We start from the raw sequence: 22,374 nt of genomic DNA, 5'->3' as shown, positions 1-22,374 counted from the left end.
AATGTTAGAAATCTGGGATGCTTTATAGCCTCTTCTTCTTTCCTACTATTCTTTAAGAGTGCCCAAACTTATGATATTTTTAATAATCAAGCCATGGACTGCAGTAAAAGTTTAATAATATCTGTCTAATATTCTTTGCTTATCTGTTTTCATCTATCTAGCAAAATCAGCCAGCAAATTGAATCAGTACTGTTCATCATCTTTATCTAACTTAGAGTAATTTTTTAAATGTACATTGCTCTATTCTGTCTTTGTTACTTTTTCTTTAATTAATTTTTCCAGAAGATTGGGACTATGCATGCCACAGAACCTATGCTTTCTGTTTCTTTTAGATGCGTTTCTGTAAATACCACAGATCTGGTGATTCATTGTGCAGAGAGCACAATACACATGCAAATTCTGATTCTAAGGAGTAATTTCATTAAATGTAGCTAACAGACTAATAGTAAAATTACATATTCATTCAAACAATCCCTGTCCAAGTGGATTTCAACTTGGTGGTGGTCCAAAAAAAAAAATGTTCCTTTTGGAAGATCTTAATTGGAATGTCAGTTGAAGCCAATGATAGCTAGTAGTATATCCAGAAGAAAACTGAAAATGCCAAAGGTTCCCTGTCCATTTGGAATTTAGCAACAGGAAGCCATTGGTGACGGGCAAATATCACGTCATGAAAATTTGGGAACTGAAGCTCAAAGGCCATGACTCATGAGGGAGAGAAGGTGGTAGAGAGGACGAGTAGAGGGATCAAGCTGATCAATATTGTTTATTTTATTTTATTTGTTTGTTTTTAATAAGTGCATATTATTTATATTGTTTATTATTTATTTTATTGTTATAGTACTTATTTAGTATTATTTATTAAATATTATTTATTTTATCATGGGTGTGTTCATATGCTGCTAGTAAAGGTCTAGCATTGATTGAGTGGTGGGACGTAAAGTACATCATCAAATGACCAAATAGGCTAAAGCAGAGAACCAGAGCACAGCCTTACATAGAAAAAGGAAAAAATAAAAGGAAGGAAGGAAATCTTTTCTGTTATAAAGGGCAGAAGGAGAAAAGGAGACGCTGGAGAGCGTCAGGCCATGCTGTAGGTTTGAGGTCAGGAACTGACAGGGTACTTACCGTCTGGTGGTTCTGTCCTCAGCTGTAAGATATGCTTAAGTAATGGCAGTGGTACATCAGAAGTTAGAGGCTAACAGGCTAGTGTTAGAAACAGACAATATGAATAAAATTGAAGTGAACTGACCTGTGTTATTATAGTCAAGAATCTAAAGAAATAATTGTCCACTTCTTGAAAACAAATGATCTAAATTTTAAAAAAGAGATCATCTCCCCTGTATATCTGTAAGACAGTTGGAGAGAAAAAACTAAGAAACTATTATTAAAACAAGTGCAGGCTTGAATGGATAAGGGTTTGGACCAGGGTATTGACAGCAGGAATAGATATAAAGAGCCAATTTGTCAAAATGTTGGAAATTAAGAAGGTTTAAAGCTCTAAACGACTAGTCTGGGAATGAAGGAAAGGTGAGCATATATGTATTAGTATTGCCACGTCTGTTAGAACATTGTTCTGAACTAGGTAGTGTTTCTCCTTAAATGAGGAATATTAACTTAGCAGTTACTAAGTTGTTAAGATAGTGTCTGTCAGTTTTATTTAGTCTTAGTTTTTATTTTTTAATAGGAACTGCTTCCATTTCTTTCATACTTAAAATGATACCTATCTCAGTTAAACAGATCTATTTATGACATCTGTAGTACATGAATGTTCATAATAGTATTCTACCATGAAATAGACATTAATATCACTATTTTTATTAATACTGAACTTTTCTTTTATATAGTGTCCTATATTTACAATTTAATTTGACCCTTTATGATCATTTTAAGAAGTAACCTCAGTTTTTTGTATTATTAGAACAAACTAATATATACAAAAAGTTTTTAAATATTGGTTCCAGAAAAGGAGGCACTGAGTTGGAGATTTCTGGGCAAGAGATAAATTGAGAAGTGACCTCAAGATAAAAAATTGGAAGGAGTGGGGATTACTTAAAAAAAGGAAAAAAAATTGGGCAGAGGAGAGGCTGAACTGTGATGTATTTGAAACAGAAGCCAAAGATGATATTACCAGAAACTGTTAAGCGTGGAGAGCCCTTGAGAGTTTTCCCAGATCTGGGTGAAGTAGCCTGCATTGCCCATTCATTTGATGCAAGCTGTCCCCAGGGAAAAATTACCTTCGATATGGTAGCTCTTCTTAGTTAAGGTCACATCTTACAGTAGAACTCAGCTGACAGCTGGTCCTGCCAATACTCCTAGTAGCTGGGGTATATATTTTGGAGAGGGTTCTGCATGATACACCACAGCACTCCCTACAATTACCAAAGAATTATCCTGAAAATAATCTGACTTATTTCTCTCCACCCCTGATACCATTCCCCAAATGTAACCACAGCTATTTCCTTTTTTTCCTTTTAATCTTTTCTGGTGATTAATATAGTTCAATACTAAATAATGTGCTTAGGAGACTCTAATTTTTCAATTTGAAATATTATTCAAAAGGCAAGTAAGTTTTTTTTTCTCATGTAATCTAGTTCTCATTTATCTTTCCCCTTTTTTCTCAATATAACTGCAGCACTATTTCTGTTTCCTTGAGGTAGGCCTGACTCCAAAGTGTAAGCAAGTTTCAAAGATGAGTGAGAATGAGGATTTTTTGCATTTTATCCAAATGTGATTTTATTTGGGTTTATTTTTAAAGTAGCAAATAGAGCAAAGGATAAGGATGCATGTAGGTGGATACAATTTCCTGTTGCCTGCTTGTTTCTAGCAGTGCTTTACCTGACATCAGTTCAGTGGATATGGCCTTCCTGAAATGAGGGAGGATTTCACCAGGGAGGCAGAGCCAAGAACTTTGTGTTCTCTGCATTTGATTCTATGAGTTACCTCTCCACCCCTTCTTAGGTCCATTTCTCAACTTCTGGGTCAGCTATACTTTTACCATAGTTATTTTCTATGCTTTATCTATAGGTTGTTTCTAAAAGTTAAGAAACCATTAAGTGGAATTTGTATTATTATTATTGGTATAAGTACTTTTTATAGCAGTTTGTTGCTATGCTATGATTGATTATATGTCCTTGTCTATGGCTCCAATGTTATCATTAGGCTATTGTTATATTTTACCAGTGGATAAAAATCAAGCCCCTCTAGGGGGCTTTACATGCTTCATTATTTCAGCCATGCCTTTCTCATACATTTCAAATTTTACATTTCTGCCTTTCCTTCTCATTCTTTCTTTCTCTCCATTTTGCTTTAATTCTTCCTTTTTTTAATTATAAGAGGAGATTTATTTATTTAGAAAAAAAAATTATTGGGATATTACCACTTTTTCATTCTATTTTCTTTTTTTCTTTGTGGACTATTTCACTGAAACTCACTGTGTCGTGGAGACTTCCCATCTGAGGCCATTTCTCTTCTCGCTAAATATAGCCACTTGTTCCCTCTGCCATCCACGCCACACTTTGATCCACTCATGGCTTCCTGACTCTCAATTCAGTCCCTGATTTTTTTGTATTGTAGCTGTGAATAACTTTTTATACAAGGGTGAGTTGGAAAGTAAATTTTCTGAGTTCCTAGTGTATCTTATCATTTCCATCAGACTTGATTGATGCTTTGGCTATATCTTGAATTTTAGGTTCAAAATTATTTTCCTCATAACTTTGAAGGCATTGCTCCTTTGTCATCTGGCATTAAGTTTCATGAGAGAAAATCAAGTTACCTTTTATATATATATATATAATATACGTGTGTGTGTGTGTGTGTATATATATATATATATATATATATATATATATATATATATATATATATATATAGACTTTTTTTAGTTCTGTAGAGTATGTTTGGAGTTGGGTGTTTTTCTTTAATACTGTCATATACTTGATTGCCCCTTTCAGTCTATTTGAAGACCAGCATTTTTCAGGAATAAAAAATGTGTATGCAGTGTTTCTTTGTTGATTTCTTCCCCTTCATTTTCTCTCCTCTCTGTAAGGAAATCTTGTTCATCAAATATTAAATCTCCTGGATTGATTCCCTGTGTCTTTTGTTTTCTCTTATATTTCCACTTTATTATTTTTTTATACTATACACTAAGAAATTGCCTATACTTTCCTCTTTCTTATATATCTTAATTTATAATACACACACACACATACACACATATATATGTAAAAGAACTATATATAGATTTTAAATATAGGAAGTTGCCTTAACTTACTATTTTTTTTAATTAACTTGCTATTCAGTCTCTTTTGTTCTCTGGTTGTCCTTTCATTGAAAAGAGTGAGAAAAGACATAATTCCTACCCCACCAGTTTTTAATATTTAGTTGGGACAGTATGTCAGTTATCTATTGCTATATAGCTAAGCTGCTCAAAAGTTAATGACTTAAAACAACCTTTTATTCAGCTCCTGACTGCAGTTTTGAAACTTGGGCTGGGCAGTGTTAATTGTCTGGGTGGGGTTCCGTGGACTTCTGTTGAGCTTACTCAACTGTCTTCAGTTAGTTTGGGAGTTGGCAGAAGCTAACTAGTTTCTGATGGCCTTTGCTGATAGGTAAGGGATGGCTGTGAAGACAAAAGCCTCTCTCCATGTGTCCCCTCATCCTTCAACAGGCTCACCTGGGCTCATTCACTTAATGGGAGCAGGGTTCCAAAAATGGCTTAGAAGACAAGACCCAAAGTGTAAGCATTTTTCCATTCTCTACTTACCTCACATTTGATATATTGTTGCAGTGGCCAGAAGCAGTCACGTGGCTAACCCCAGAGTAAACATGAGCAGAGACTAAGCAAGGGTGTGAATGGAGGGAGGCACTGGGAACTAGAGTCCTCAAGGACAAACTATAAGACCTGAAATACAAGACAAGGCAATTTTGAAACACTCTAAAAACATAACTCTTTTATCTTACAATATGGTGTATGTTATAAGAATTCAGTGAAAGAAAGGCAGAGGTTGAAATCCCTAGAAAAACTCTCTAAAGGGGTTGGGTTATTAAACATCATGAATCAATTTGGATAGGCCAGAAGTGACATGCAGACACCAGGGCCAATTGGAGGTCTGAGGGAACAGAGGGGAGTGGGGAAAGGGAGATGCTATTTCACTGAATTTGAGGATATCCTCTGTGAAACACTAGGAGTGGTGGTGGATATTCAAATCAAGGTTAGTTGCCAGAAGGCCACAAATGACTGATTGGAAGATGCTATTGTTGATGACATGTCAATATTAGGTAAAATGAAAGGAGTCCCTGCTGGCAAAATTATATTTTTGAAATGAAAAACAAACACTCAATTTTTTAGAAAGATCTTTGATAAGGAAAATTATAACTTGAGAATCAAGGGCATCAGGTTATTTTGAATAAACAAATAAGTACAATCTAAGATTTATAAAGGAATAAAAGAGGCTAAATTTTATGTTTATCTTATTTTTTAGCATGTTGGAAGTTTGGAGATGAACACTAAGCTACTTAGTTTATTTATAAATAATGTAGAGCAACATCCTATTTTTCTAAGGCAGTTGTGAAATCTAAGCAACTTTTTCTTCAATTGACACAATTGGAGCCTATCTTGATTCCAATCAAATAACTGATGCTACTTCACGGCAGTAAATTAGTACAATTTATTTAGTATTTCTAGCCAAAGAATTACTGTTCACTGAAGCAGGAAAAAAATAAGTAAATAAACCTTGGTAGTGTCTACCAAAGATCATTAAAATAGCATACTGCATTTGAAATTATTTAAATCACATATTTAATACCCTATAAAGCAGTAAATCAAGACCTGTTTTTAGGACAAAAAGTTAAATGTAAGTTTCATTTTTTATACAAATATATATTTTATAGTGAATTATAAACATTTTCTTTATTATGTCCTTCCTTCTACTAACTTTGGGTTCCACTTGTTATTTTTCTCGTTTCTTTAATTATGAATTTAGACTGTTCATTTGGAATTGTTCTTGTTTCTTGAGGTAGGCCTGTATTGGTATGTACATTCCTCTTAGAACTGTTTGGTCTGATATAAGTACTGCTACACCTGCTTTTTTTCTCCCTATTATTTGCATGAAATATCTTTTTCCATTCCTTCACTTTCAGTGTGTGCATGTCTTTGAGTCTGAAATAAGTCTTTTGTAGAATGCATATAGATGGTTCTTGTTTCTTTACCCATTCTGCCACTCTCTGTCTTTTAATTGGTGTATTCAATCCATTTACATTTAAGGTAATTATTGATAGGTATGTCCTTAATAGTTTTCTCATTGTTTGCATAGCTCCTCTCTCTTCCTTTCTTCCTCTGTTACACTCTTCTCATATTGTTTGATGGTTTTCCTTAGTGTTATGTTTGGATTCCTCTTTTTCAATTTTTTGTGTATCTATTATAGGCTTTAGATAACAGTACAGTCTATATTAAGTTGATAATTGCTCTGTTTCAAACACTTCTTTATTCTTCTTTTTTCTTCTTCCTCCTCCACACTTTATATATTAGATTTTATAATCTGTGTAACTTCTTATCTCTCTGTTCTCAGCATATAAAAGTACTCCTTTTTTCTTCTTCTTCCTCCTCCACACTTTATATATTAGATGTTATAATCTGTACTTTTTGTGCATCCCTTGACTGATTATGTGTATAGTTGGTTTTACTACTTTTGTTTTAACTCCATGCGTGCTTGGTAAGTAATTGCTGTATTACCTTTACTGTGGGTTTATTTTCACTGGTGAAAACTATTTAGGCATAGGAACATTGCCATCTACAGCAGTCCCTTTAACATATCCTATAATGCTTGTTTAGTGGTTATAAATTCCCTGAGCCTTTGTTTAACTTGAAATGTTTAATCTCTCCTTCAAATTTGAATAATAATCTTTCTGGGTAGAGAATTCTTGGTTGAAGATCTTTCTGTTTTAATATATTAAATATTTCATGCAATTCCTTTCTGATTTGTAAAGTTTCTGCTGAGAAGTCTGCTGATAGCCTGGTGAGGTTTCCCTTAAAAGTAATCTTTTTTTTCTCCCTCTGGCTGCTTTCAACACTGTCTCCTTATCCTTAATCTTCTTCATTTTAATTATTATATGTCTTGGTGTTGTCTTCCTGGTGTTCTTTCTGTTAGGGGCTTTCTGTACTTCCATGACCAGAGTATCTATTTCCTTCCCCAGACTGGGGAAGTTTTCAACAATTACTTCTTCAAAGAGACTTTCTATCCTACTGTATTTCTCTTCTCTTTCTGGTACCCCAATTATGTGAATGTTGTTTCATTTGGAGTTCTCACACAGCTGCCTTGTCATTCTTTCATTTCTAGAGATTCTTTTATCTCTCTGTTCTCAGCATCTTTGTTTTCCTGTTCTGTAACTTCTCTCTAGTTGTCTCCTCTCCTTGTATCAGCCATTCCCTCTATGTATATTTCACTTCAGTTACTGTATTCTTCAGCTCTGAATGGCTCTTTTTTCACCTCTTCTCTCTCCTTTGTTGAAATCATCCCTGAGATCTTCAATACTTTTCCACAGAGCAGTGAGCATTTTCATGACTATTACTTTGAAATATTTATCAAAAATATTGGTGATCTCTATTTCATTTAGCCCTCTTTCTGGTGTCTTATCCTGCATTTTTGTTAATTGCATATTTCTCCGCCTCATTTTGTCAGGGTTTCTCTGTTTCTTTCTTTGTATTAGATGGATCTGCTGTGCTTCCTGGTCTAGAGAGTAATGGCTTTATGAAGAAGGTGTCCTGTGTTGCCCAGAAGTTCAGGCCTCTTTACTCTCCAGTGCAAGGTTCTCCTTTGCAGTGGTGCCCCAGATGCTGTTGGTGGGCAATGGGTGTGGCAACCTTTCTGTCTGTCTGCTGGCAGTGGTCTACCTCAGTCTGCTGTGGCTGGCAGTTTGCCTCAGCCAGCCCTTTGTGATCAGAGCAGTGGCTTTTGCTGGATACAAACATTTTCTTTATGGTTATTTGGGTATCTTCATTTTAATTAGTGATTTGACTATATATATATATATGCATATATATATATATACACACAAGATGCTAATTACACTATCTTATTTGATATTAAATGACTTTAAGAAACTAAAGAATTGCATCAGCTTTAAGGTTCATTGTGCAGAATCTCAAAAAAATATATTCTTACTGATTTTTTTTACTGAAAATGAAATTAGTTGGTATCATTGATAATTATCTATGCTGCAAGCACTCAGTGCCTTGAAAGTTTTATCATTTGATATTGGCCAGAACTCATATTTAAAAGGACATATAGTCTAAGAAGTTTGAGATTTAAGAATCTCTCCATATTTAGCCTGGGTTGTATGTATTTAGTGAACCATGGAAGTTACATGATCATATAATGCAATCCGTCTGTAGACATGAACCTTAGCCCTCTCCTAATTTGGAAAAATGTTTGCAACCATTCATGCCAATAGATGCATTGCCCTCTCCATGTATACAGGTTAAAAAACAAAAAGAAGTCTTCCTGACAACTGGAAATAATACTAATCTCTTGCACTAAATTTTAAGTACATCAGAGTCAGATCTCTTGGTCTGATTGTTCCAAATATGCTCTCAAATGGCTTCCCATCTTGTTTATTGTCCTTATCACAAGGTGCAGGATACTTCACATTTACATTAATCACAAAACTGTCACAGGCTATTGATGTTTCACATGTTTTGAATTGCCCTTAATCTTTTTCTGCTTTTGGAGAACATTGATTGACCCTTCACAAGATAGAAATAACTATAACTATATGTTAAAAATGGTCTGTTTTTGTAGCTGAATGGAGCTATTTCTCTTTTCTACACTCCCCTTAATCTCTTCTTTATCTTCCTATTTTTCTACTTTTTACTCTCCTAGTTTTCCTCCTCCTCCTTTCCCTGCCTCCCTGCCATTGCATACACACTCATTTGCACATATAAGCACATAGGAATATATGGTTTTGATGAATTAATAAAGTGGATTTTTCTTCCTATCTTTTCTGTAGAAGTGTAATTTAATATAAAACACTGCACCAACTTATTTCAATTTTTTAAAATCAGTAAACCAGTCTTACACCATCAATCATGATGATTTTTTTAAATTTTTGTCTACATAATGAATAAAGACCCTTATTTAAAACATCATCAGTAGCAAACTTACATTGAACTTCATGTGCAGTCTTAAAGGAATCCCATACAGATGGAGTAATACCAAGAAAAAATTTTGATATGTGTTATTACTCTTATTTCCTTTAAAATATGAAAGTAATTGATAATAGTGATATTAATGACAACTAACATATAGTGTATGTGCATGTTTATTATGTGTCAAGTTCTGTTCTAAGCACACTACATCTATCAATGCATCTAATTTACAAAAGGACTCCATGAACAAGAGTTCCTTTTATAGTTGAGGAATCTGAAGCACAGTAAACTCACAGCTAAAAAGAATAGGGCCAAGACTTTTTTCTTTGTTTTGTTTCTTTTTCTCTGATACATAGTTAATATAATCAACTATGAGACTGAGGAATTTTTTAACTCTTTAATAAAAAGTATAGGATAGTATAAGAATAGTACAAAGTATAAGGATATTACAAAGACCAGCTGTAACCTTAATCACCTCAGCATCTTACTCCATTTTCCTTTTTTTTTTTCTTTAAACATCTTGATTTATATTTCCAAGAACAAGGATATTCTTTTACATAATCACAAGAGAGTTTTCAACTTCAGTAAACTTCACATGGATACAACTTTCATCTAATCCATATTTCAACTTTTTTCACCTGACCTAATGATATATTGTAGTATTTTTTACCAACATGACAGGATCCAAGATCAGATATTGCATTTAGTTTTCATGTCTTTTAGAATCCTTTAATCTGAATATTTCCACGGCATGCCTATTATGACATTAACATTTTTGAAGAATATAGTGAGACTAAGGTCTTCTGTACAAGTAAGTGATAATCGAGAGGCTAGTGGTGGAAGCAGATTTGAGAGAAAACTTTAACATAAAGGGAATGTCAATGAAAATGTTACTAGATATCCAAAGGAGGTAATCAAAATAGTTGAAGCTATAGTTAGTCTGATCTTTTAAGAAAGTCTGGACTAATTTTAAGAAAATTGAACAATTATTACATACATTTCCTGTTTTCCACTAAATCTAAATCTCAAACACAGCAGAAGAAAGCTCCCAGATCTTAGAAGCCACTCTGGCAACAATTGCACAGTATATAAAATGACTACATTAATTAATTAGCTAATTAATTAATAAAAACTATCCACTGATAGGTGTGTATTGATTTGTTTGTTTCTTTAATATTACCTAGATTGGGTATATAGATTTTATCCTGCAGGACCAGATAGTTAATTAAGATAATTGTAGCTTAAAGTAAACTACTGGCAGTGGAGATGGAAAGAAGTACATGGATTTGAGTGTAATTTAAGAAGTTAAATTGACAAGATTCTGTCGTGAGTTGAACATGGGTGGTTAGCTGGAGGGCAGGACCAGGAATGATTCCTAAGCTTAGGTTTGCATATAATTTTCAATAATGTGTCACTGGGCCAACCAAAGAAGGTAGAGGACCAGGTTTTGGGACAGAAAGTCACAAGTTTAGTTGGAACATGGTCTCTTCTTAGATTTTTGTATAGTGATACTGCAATATGGATTGATAATCTAAAGCTCAGCACAGAGGGTTGAGGTGGTAAAATAATTGTGTCATTGCCTGCATATAGGTGATAGCAGAAATGTTGAATACAGAGGAAACTGTCCAGGATGACTCCACAGAGAGCAAAGGAAAGAGAGCCCGCAGCATAGCACTGGGTAATGCCTACGTTAAAGGGCTTGGGGGAGGTGGTTACATTGCCAAGGATCTTGGAGAAAACCAGCAGCCAGAGAGGTTAGAGTAAAACCAGAGAGATTGGATTAAAAGCAAAGAGGGTATATCAAAAAAGACTAGAAAGAGTGCTTGAAGGAGTTAAGAAATTCTACCATTGTCAAAGATTGCCAAGGGGAGAATATGTGTTGAAAAGTGACCTTTGACTTTGGAAGCACTGTGACTCTGGTGACTTTATCCAGAACTTTTGCTGGGGAGTGATCTGGTCTGAGGGGTCATGGGAAAAGTGCCAGTGAGGAAAATGGACCAGCAAAGTGTGTCAGATAGTGACTATGAAGACACAGTAACTGAAGGAGCTTGTGAAGCTGAGAGGGGTTTGATTCCTGCTTTCCTTAAAAAAAAAAAAAGAGTAGCCATTGGAACAAGGTAAACTTTCATTGGAAAGAAGTTGAGAAGGACTGTCGAATGTATAAAAGCATGAAAAGATAACAAAATATGTGTTCTTTTTAGAACAAGAAGAAGGGAGGAAAGGATCATAATTCAAAGCAAAGAATAGGGGTTGGCCTTAGATGTAGAAGCAGCCCCTTTTCTGTAATAGGAGGAAAGAAGACCAGTAGTGGCACAAATGAAAAAGAAGTTACAGATTTGGAAGCAGAAGGTCAAAAGTTCTTGTGGAGAAATTCAGTTTTCATTATGAGGTAGGAACTGGGGTCATTTATAGAAAGTGAGAACACAAATGGGAATGACATGTTGTGGAGCTCAAAGTGGATTTGAGTGTTATACAGAAGAGTGGGAAAGGATTTCTCTATCAAATGGACACTTTCTAGGGCCTCTTGTGGTTGGAGATCATACATGTATTTTGAGTCTCAGCCCTGTTGTGTGACATTTCTCCCCATTACATGGCTGCTCCTGAGTACACTGAATAAAGTAGGTAGTTTATGTAGGACTGGGATTTCACAAGGCAGGTCTAATAAAAAGACAAAGAGTTTGGTTGCACTAATGGAATTATTGAAGTGAAGGGTCAGGAAATACATGCCAAATATTAAGAGAAGTGAGTGAAGTGTAGGAATGGTGATCTGAATGAGGTAAAACAGGCTGTGTTCCGGAGGTTTTGATGAGGTTAAAATATCGGTTGCCTTACAAGCAACCTGTAAGAGTAGGTTGTGTTTGAATTTGTGATTTTAGATGTGGAGCAGTCTCAGGTATGCTGAGTTCCTTCATGTGACACGGAAAAAGTGTGGCTGAGAAATGGGACGAGAGATATTCCACCCCCCCTCACTGGGGAGATTAAGGGCCTGAGAGTTCAGGGTACATGATTGTTTGAAACAACCAGGAAGGTGAAGGTAAATTGGTGATTCAGGGAAGTCTGGGAGCCATTGCTGCAAACTGTAATTAATAAAAGGCAGCAACAGAGAGACTGAAGGTGGCAGCACATAAGGAGAGGAGAGCAGGATCTGTTAGAAGCAGGAAGGTTATTGATTTTCATTGTTGTGCTTTTATTAGGAGGGCAGGGAAGTAATGGTTTAGAAATGGCAACCTATAGCCAGCCCATGAAATAGCTAAAGTCCTAGAAAATACAGAGAAAGCACTTGAGAATGCTGCCAGCTTGGCCTTGTCTCCAGAAATGAGCCAAGTTGCAGTCAGGGCAAGAAAAACGTCAAGGAGCTGACAGGAAATTGGAATTTGCTAATTCATGAGTATTTGTTCTAAACACCCAGCAAAAGGTTGTGAGAATGGGAAGAATCACAGGACCTGTGTGAGGGAGAGCTAAGCACTGAGGAAAAACTGAAGCCCAGCAGTTGGCAACCTCCTTATTACAACACTCTGGCTCATGGTGCATGACTGGGGGTATTTAGTAGTAGTATAAGTAGTACCCGAAGAAGAATGATCAAATTTAGTTTCTGTTTCCACATTCAATTTGCCTCAAAAAATTTCATTAAAGACACTTTTGCCCTGCTATTCCTTGTGTTTGGAATGTCATTTCGTGATCAAGGCTCACTTCCTCACCACCTTTAGATCTTTGCTCGCATGACACCTTTGCAGGAGACCTTCTGCAGAAAGCACTTCCTCACATAGGATCTAACCCTCCGTATCCTCCTTCCCAGCGATGTTTGCTCCATAGTGCTTCCCATCCTTCCACATGCTCTGTAATCAACTGACTAATTTTTGCCTGTTTTTTCATACTAAGATGCAAGTCTTGGAGGGCAGGCTTTTCATCCATCTCATTCATTCACAGCTTTGGCACCAACAGCTAAAACCCTACTGGAAACATTGCTGAATGAATGAGTTGGTACATACATGAATCAATAGGCATAGAAATGCAGTGGGGTCTGAGGATAATTCCAAAAGAGTAGTTACAAAAATGTTTGGATCAGTAAATACATTGTTGGAATAAATGCGGGGCCCTCCAGTGTTATAGGGTACAGCACACACGTGGATGAATAAATAGTGCTATGACCATTTTAAAGTAGGCTCTTTATTTCAGAGTCACCTCTGGATTAAAGGATGATTATAATGTCATTTGAGAACATAATCCCTATCAAAAAGCCCACGGAATAGTCTCCTTTTCATTTAATTTTCAAACAAAATAAAGCATAGAGCCGTTGCACTGCATGAAGCTGACTTTGCAGCTGAGTGCCTCCAGGCATGTCAAGGCCCAGACTGGGATTAACTGCCTCTTTTTTACAACTGCAAAAATCAAGCCTCAGAAATTTTGAAAGCATGAGGGTGGTTGGAGAAAACAGGGCTCTATTTCACCATTGTAAACTTCCCAACATACCTCTTGGAAAGCAGTTAAGATTCTACTTGACTGAATATAGGACATAGTTTGGTGTCTTTAAAATACTTTTTTGATTTAAATAAAAAAGCTTGCCAAGACTTTTTCTCTATTGAGGGTGAATTTCAAACCTTATGATCACAGTGACTAATCCTGATTTCTTAATTGATTTTTCATCTGGATTTTGTTTTTACCTTTCTTTTGTTCTGCTTTGTTTTCTTTTCAAAGTGATCCTTACTAAGTCCTGTTTTTACACATGTAATATACATGTAAAATACACACACATATATATATATACACATTTGTCCTAGAATAAAACAAGGCTATTTTTGGAGCACCTTAATTAGATATCTCTCTTGTATGTAGTAAATATACTAACATTATTTGAGGAGTGTTTTTTGTGCAAGTATATATACACACACACACACTTGTGTGAGATAAATATATACATATATATTAGAAGATATATATATGTATATATATGCTGGGAGAACTGGGAGTTCTCCCAGAAATGGTTTCATATAATGAATATATGAACAGGCTTATAGTCTTTAAAATGTTCCTTCAACTAGACAAGCTCTGTATTTCCCATCTTTTAGAGTCTTCTTTGTAAGACTGACATTAAGTGAGGGTTGGGTGTAGTGATGTCAAAATTGAGTCATGCTTGACTACCCACCTTGTGCCCTAGGCATAGACCTTCAAGAAGATCCATCCTGATTTCAAATTTCCTTTTGAACTGGATGGTACTGGATTGCTAACATGTTGTGTAATGACCTGTACAAATCAATAGGATGTCTGTCCAATCCTGGGAAGATAAATATGGATGAGTCCCATGCCATCAGTCATTTGGCCTGCTGATGTTCATGCATATTCCTATTCATTGAAGTCATTCAGGAAAGGGAATTCATCCCAGAATAATCCCATTGCTGCCACTGGATCCCAAGTATCGAGAGAGAGATCCAATTCTTTATATTTGCATATGGAAAGACTGAGAATGCAGCTGGACAATTTCCTTCTGACTTTTACTGGAATAAGATAGATATTGCTGTTCATCAACAGTGACTGCAGGGTTAAAGGAAAAGTTTTTTATTAAAAAAAAAGAGGAGGAGAGCTTAGATTTTTATCAGATACAATTCAGATGTTCTTGAAATATATGTTTCCATGGTTCTGGTACATGTTCTCTGATCCTTCTGGTATTCACCATTCCTTTTTGTCCGTAGCTTCCTGGTTTCTAAGGGTGTGCTCTCCAGGCGAATTCATTTAAAGTTTAAAGAAACTTGACTTTTGAGCAAAGTTGAGCAGGAGCATCAGAAGGCAGGCATGAAACAGATAATCTGCTTCCAAGTTTCTTTGTTCCTCTTTCATTCTGTACCCACAGGTGAACTTAGGCTGAATTTATACCATTTGTATAAAATGTCTCTAATCAGTTTGGCCACTAATTTCTATAATAGTCTCTTCATAGATAATAACAGCTTCAACATACTGAATACCACAAGAAAAATCTAACCAACAGCAACAGCTTCAAAGGCTTAGAAAATCCCTCCTGATCGAAAACCACTTCTCATTTAAAAACAATAATAATTTATTTTTAATATTTTAAATCACTCACCAGACAAATACAGTATTTTTTGTAATACATATTATATAATATCATTCAACTATGGAATATAATCATATTGTGTTCAGAAACATAAATCTTAGTTCTCAACAAATTTTTAGAAAATCTAGGGATTATGTTGATGATAAACAAATGGGACTATGCCTTTGTAGTCTTTTCTTTTTACAGATATTTTACAATCTAGAGATGCGATCATTTTAAGAGACAAAAAAGCTATAGAAAGAGAATTAAGATCCATAGTAAATTACATCTGATCCTAAATGTATAATGAAAGACACTTTATGCTATGTTACATTTCCTCAGTATATTATTTTCTATGTACTATAATACCATTTCCCAAAAAGGAAAATGCTCTTGAATTTTCAGTCTAGTAAAGAATGTTTAGTCCTTATGAGAGTCTACTATCTGACCAAAAACATACTAATTATATGGGGTAACTTCACTTAATACATGAAAAAAATGAGAGTTCAGGAAGTTAATTAACTGGCCATGTTCACATATCTAATTACAGAAACTGTTTTCTTCCCAGTTATGTCATACATTTAGTATTCTTTGATTTTGCCTGAGAAAATAGAGGCAAAGAGCAATAACATCTGCAAAAGAATATGATGACTATGATAGGAGAAAAAAGATAAGAAGAGATCTTGATGTCACAGAAGAAGAATGAGTATAATGAAGAAAAGAATCTGTGAGGAAGGCAGGGGAGCACAGTACACTCACTGTAAACTCACACTCTCCCTTTGAGAACTACATCACACCCTGTTGACTGCCCCAGAATTTTTGTCAACTTCCATTATATAAACAAGATGTTTTTAATAGAATTGTAATTGATGTATAAAATTCTATATATGTAAACAGTATTAATGTACATACATAGGGACATTTTCTGCCCAGTGTCCTAAACACAGAGAGATACCTTCTTATTTCTACAAAATAGAATTAAATTAACATAATTAGAATAATTGTTAGATCTATTAATGTTCATTTTAATGTTTAATGAGTCCTTATAGTTTTTCACTCCAGCTTGGAAAACATTGCTTCAAAAAATTATTCAATAGCAAAAATTTATTTTTCCTTCCCTTCAGTCAAATTATCTTTTGCTTTAGATGTAAAATAGTATGGTGCTAAATTATATGTTACTATTGGAATTAAAAAGTTATTTTTGACTTTAATTATGCCTTTTAGAAATTAGATGAATTCACCCAGACACTAAGCTTTGGTCTATGATCCATAAAACTATGGTAATTTAAGAAAAATAATTGACTAATTTAGAATAGTTACACAAGCTTTGTAAGTATATTAAACAGATGCATTAAACGTGACAGGACATCCCCTTTGGATGGGCTTATTTTGAGCTAAAACTTGAAAATAAAACTGGATCTGCTTCTCATCAGTGTCAAAAATATCATATAATTTTCTATAAATGTGTATTTTCTTCAATTACAGACCCAGGTTTCCCCTTTTCTTCTTCCCAGGGGTACCCACATTCTGGGAATGATTTTAAACAATGATGTATATAATGTACTTGGAACTCTGTATTACTTTTCCTTTTTTCTCTTTTCCTTTTCTTTCTTTTTTCTTTTTGATGATTATCTCTTCCCTGTCTGGAGGACATTACTATTTCCTCTCTCTAGAAGAGAAAACATGCCTTCCATAATTGTGTGTGTTTGGGTGCTTGTTGGGAACAGGGGGAACTGTCCAAAGTTTCTCATTTCAGAGTATTAATCTGAAGTTATAAATCTCAACTGGAGGTGATTTTGCCCCCAGCTCCCCAGGGGACATTTGATAATATCCAGAGGCATTTTTTTGTTTGTCACAACTCAAGAGGTTGCTGCTTGCATCTAGTGGTTATTGGCCAAGAATTATGCGGAACACCCTACAACTGACAGGCCAGGTCCCCAAAACAAGAATGGAACACAACATATCGTTAGTACTGAGATTAAGAAATCCTGATCTATAGGGAAGAAAATCTGAGGAAACCATTTGCTGATATATGTCAATTACCTAGTTTTACCTGAAACAAAAAAATCACATAAGGAGGTAAAGGAAAATCTACTTTTAGTCATGATTTATTTAGTAAAGGATTCATTATCTTTTTTCCTCTAGAAATACATCATAACCTACTCCATGACACAAAGCTGGTTGCTCATCAGCCAACTTCTGTGGGACAGATACACACACACACACACACACACACACACACACACACACACACACACACACACCTACACACACACACACACACACACACCCACCATTACAATTAAAAATATACTTTGTGGCCATCGGTTTAAAGACTATTTTTCATAAATGCACCTACACACTCTGTCATTGACTTCTCTTTATGCTGTATTAGGAAATTCAGATGATAAATAATTGACTATTACAATAAAATAGAAATATAAATGGATATTTCAACTGTTTGACTGATGTTTTTGCTATTCATTGTACTTTGGAATCTTATCTCTCATTGTTGCACTCACAACAGAAACTCAAGCTAACAAACAGACACATAAATGCTGAGAAAATGAAGAAATAGGAAGAGACAAAGAGAGAGAGGAGAGGGAGGGGTTGTGGGGAAGAGAATCCAGTAGACAAATTCTGGCACCAAATAATTTGGAGATTTTTTTTTCTTCTTCCTCTATTACTTCTTCATTTGTTTAGTCATAAACTAAATTCCTATTTGAGTTTACAGAGTAAGTTTGTACAATAATAGGTTGGAGTTTTTACACCAGAATAATTGCAATGCAAGATTTACATTTTATTTTCTCTGACAACAGAAAAGCCTGGATTCCTTTTCCCTCCTCTTACACATACCCATGCAAAATTGAAATCTTTCATCATGTACTAGTTGAGTAAATGGATATATTTGTTTTATCAATTTCGTTCTTTCTGAATTGGTCTTCTTCACACCAGATATGACTAGCTTTTAAATTGATAAATACTTTTACAATTTAAAGATATGGCATGCATTTGTACCTCATTAATAAGTAGGGAAGGAAATGTTTTCTGAATTATGACTTTAAGTGATCAAAAAATATTTATCACTGCTGTATGAAATAGCTGCTTTTAAACCTGTCTTTTGGATGCTTTTATAGGACTCCTATAAAAAAATCATTTGTGTCAAAATTGAAAGTAGTATTTGATAGCAATGTGGAAAGTGGTCATAAGACCAGTTAATGTGCAATTCTGTTCATTCCCATGGTAATCAGTATGGGCATATTATCATACGATTACTAGAAAAATGAACAGCACTGTTCATGAGAGCTTGGCAATTAATTAAATGATATGCTTGTTCATCTTGCAGGTCAAGCAGATAATTGTGCTGAGAATTGCTTTGAAATCATGCATGGTTCAACTTAGCCCTTTTAAATCCCAGGAGAGATTTGCAGGTCACACTGCACATCACACTTCTTGTGTAAAGGGGACTAATACTGGCTAATCCTGTTAGCATACACAATAGGATAAGAGATAACTAAAGATTCACATTTACATGGTACAAGTTAACATGCCCATTAAGGAGCCCTAGCATGCTTTAATTTACTTTTTTGGTATGCATCTATAATATAACAATTATGTTAGATTTCACTTGGCATATTTTTCTATGAATATCAGTGATAGAATCAACTTTGTTCTTTATATAACATTATATACTCACTGCACAAGTAAAAGTTAGCACACCTTTTGTCCCCCTAGAAAAACTAGCAGTTGAGAAATAAAAGCAGATACTGATTTGTTCCTTGTTGAAATTCTTAGGCAACTTTAAATATAGCATATTGTCAACACTGAAACTTTTTTTTAAAAAAGCTACTTTAAGGGACATGTAATACCTAGATTAGTCAGAAGCTATTTAATAGTTTGAATACTTTCTGTCAGGAATAGAATGGAATAGAATAGAATAGAATAGAATAGAATAGAATAGAATAGAATAGAATAGAATAGAATAGAATAGAATAGAATAGACTATTGTATCTTTATTACGTTGGAGCAGAATTTTTACTTATAAATGATTTTAAAACAAGAGTAAGCAAAAATCCAATCTTTCCTGTCTTAATTATTTTCTTTGTAATGTAAAAACTCTTAAACTTAACTAAGTTCAGTTTTAGAGTGGAGTTCATGATCACAAAGTTGAAGATGAAAGAAACCTACCTACGTGTAATTATCTAATCCAGCAATCTTTGTTATCAAGTTAGGAAACAGAGTTCCAGAGAGGTTAAGCACCTTGCACAGATCACACAGCTATTGAGTAGTACACTGGGAATGACCCCCAGGTCTTTTGACTCCTAAGGCATTTTCTGATGAGCGACAATTAGGCCTTGATACAAACTACTTAATAACTATTTTTAGTGAGTCCCAGCCTACCTATTAAGCTGCAAAGAAATCAGCCCTTAAAACCACTAATAAACCAACTGAAAAAATGTAGAGAGACTACTGGGTGATTTGGACTAAAGAAAAATAAATAGCCTGGGATAAAGCAACCAATCCTGACTTCTGTGAAAAAATTATTCTCAAAAAACTTGCTGAATATTTAAAATTTATGGATTATCGGTTAGATTAACCTTTATATGGCAAATTTCAACATGATTCTATCTAAAATATATTGTACAATTAGACAATTTTGTGTCTATAATGAAGAATATCCTTTTATGGATGTTCTGATATCTGTATGTTGTTCTGATATCTGTAGCATCAAATGAAATGGACTTGGGACTTTTCACAGACAGAAATGAATATATCTGTATAAATTTTTTCTGGTCAATAATAGTTTTCTTTAGCAAAATCAAGACAATACCACCTCGAGGTGAAGAGAGTCCCCTTGTTTGTTACATTCTAAAAATAAAAGAACCATTATTATTCAAAAAAACACTTCATAACATCTTAAAAATTAATACCTTGTAGTTAGTTTTGTCCTGAGATTCTGGAATACTCTTGTGAATAATTTATTTGCAATCCTGCTAGAACATAGATATTTAATCATGCACTACAAATTTATCATATCCCTCTTTGCAATAAAATAGGATTCAGTATAATCAGATATAATATATTCAGATGTATTTTGTTCTTTATCCAAAATAATTTATTTATTATGTTTGGTACAAAGAGTTTCAAACACCAATGCCTACAGGGTCCAGGTAGGTACTATACTTGCATGAAATGGCCTGGATATAAGAAAATAGGAAATGAGGAGGGTGCTTTAAGAAGTTCAAGCTCCCTAAAGCCAAATTTTTCCATGTGGGAATTCCAGCCCATTGTTGACAGAACTTCAGAGTTCTCAGAGGACAATAGTAAATAAGTTTAAAATTTCCTAATTTGTAAATATTGGATTGTATCCATCATTTTGTAGAACAAATAAACATCTTTGGGGACCATATGCAAGATGCAGAATGCCTATTTACATTAACTTGGGAAAGTTTCACAGCATGAAACTTAAATTGTCTAAACAAGATTTTAGTATCTAATGAGCATTTCTTCTGCTTATACTATTTTGTTTATATAATCTTTACAAAGAATTCCCTATTTTCCATCTCCAATTTCTATAAATCTATCTCATGCATAATAAGAATTTTTCTAGATCAGAGTTTAAAGAATTTTTTATTATTGCTGAAGCAAACCTCTCTACCAATAAAACCATAGATCATTTACCTTTAGAGTTGGTTTTATTTGGATCCCATCAAATATCATTGTTCACTAAGATATTTATGTGAGATAACTTTTCTTTAAATACATAACTACAGCCTAAAATAGTAGAAACATTTATTTTAGACTCTAAATTTCTCAACACAAATGAAAATAAGATCTGCCACTCCCCAAAAAAACTCTTTTTATATGGTCTTTATATGCTTATGTTTTATCCATGTGGCTACTTCTGTAGGGATGATCCATGGCTCAAGCAAGAATGCAGAAATGCAGAAACATCCTAAGGGTAAAACAGTGTAATCTACCACCCAAGACGCCAGCCTAGAGGAAGTGGATGAAAATAGTGCCTGTGCTGGGCTAAACAGAGAATAATGAAGAACTCTTTAAGAGCCACGGGTTAGGCAAGGCTAATCTAAGAATGTTTTGGAGTGTAAGTTCCTTAGAAGGAATTTGTTGAAATGTCAAGTCTGAGGTATGATGATCAAAGTCTTTGTTGATTTTTTTTTTCTGAAATTGTAGTCCTCTTACAGTAAGGGCATATCTGAAACCAAAGTCTAATCCTATAGTTAATTTTAGTTAAATAGGAAGTTAAAGAAAAATCAGGTGGACTCTTAAAAAATATATACGTTATCTTATATCAGCTTAGGGGATCTTGCAGCTGTTCATATTTTCACTTCATAGCACGTGCCACTGTGACAAATGAAAAATATTTTCATCCACCAGGCTTACTGGGTTGCTGAAAAGCAATAAACAAACTGTAACAAGAATTATGTATGTAACTGACAGTTAATCAGACTATTCAGAGTGGTAATGAAGAGAATGAGATTGGATAAAGTGTTTTCTGCTGACAAATGGTCTACATTACATTAATAATTTATTAGCTAAAATTTGTGATTATTACTGGTTAATGTGGTTAGCATTGACTTATTTTAATGATTTCTCAAAAAAATACAGGGTGAAACAATTAGATTCAGCTCCCTTAGAAATGATCTTTTCAGTAGCTGTTTCATGTCCACAATGGATTTCTATCAGGGGTCCTCTTTCAGCAAGGAAATGGGGTTGCTTAAAATGTCCCCACATTTTTCACCTTATTCCAGCTAAATATATTATAACATAGAGTTGCTTTTAAATTCCTATTTCCTTTTCCTAAGTCTTACTATTAAGGTAGTGAATAATTATTTTGAATTCAAGTACTTCTTGAGAGCCTCTGTGAGACTTCAAAATAGGTAGCAGTGTTATCACTGGGAGAATAAATGCAGAATCCCAGTTTATAATCTGGATATTTTAGCAAATCATATAAAATATTACTCTTTGGGGACACTCCATAGGGGAATAAGTATCCCTTGGTCAAAAAGGTTTGAAAAATTCTGTTATATTGCCCGCCATTAGAATCAACAGTCCTACAGCAAGTTAATGTGCTTAATTTCCCTTTAGACCTCCAGTATCACTTCTTTAAACAAAACACGTTAAAAAGTCACCTAAACTTTTTATGGAAATCCAAGAATAAATC

The 22,374-nt window shown here is 34.5% G+C and overlaps 1 protein-coding gene across 7 annotated transcripts in view; it reads left to right on the top strand.

The window, feature by feature from the left end:
* The window catches only part of ROBO1 (roundabout guidance receptor 1), a 1,078,818-nt gene that overhangs the window by 452,323 nt on the left and 604,121 nt on the right, over positions 1-22,374 (top strand). The gene's annotated exons all lie outside the window — the stretch shown is intronic.

Source organism: Manis pentadactyla, chromosome 1 (genome assembly GCF_030020395.1).
Source record: "Manis pentadactyla isolate mManPen7 chromosome 1, mManPen7.hap1, whole genome shotgun sequence".
Lineage (NCBI taxonomy): Eukaryota > Metazoa > Chordata > Mammalia > Pholidota > Manidae > Manis > Manis pentadactyla.
This window is presented reverse-complemented; position numbering and strand designations above follow the sequence as displayed.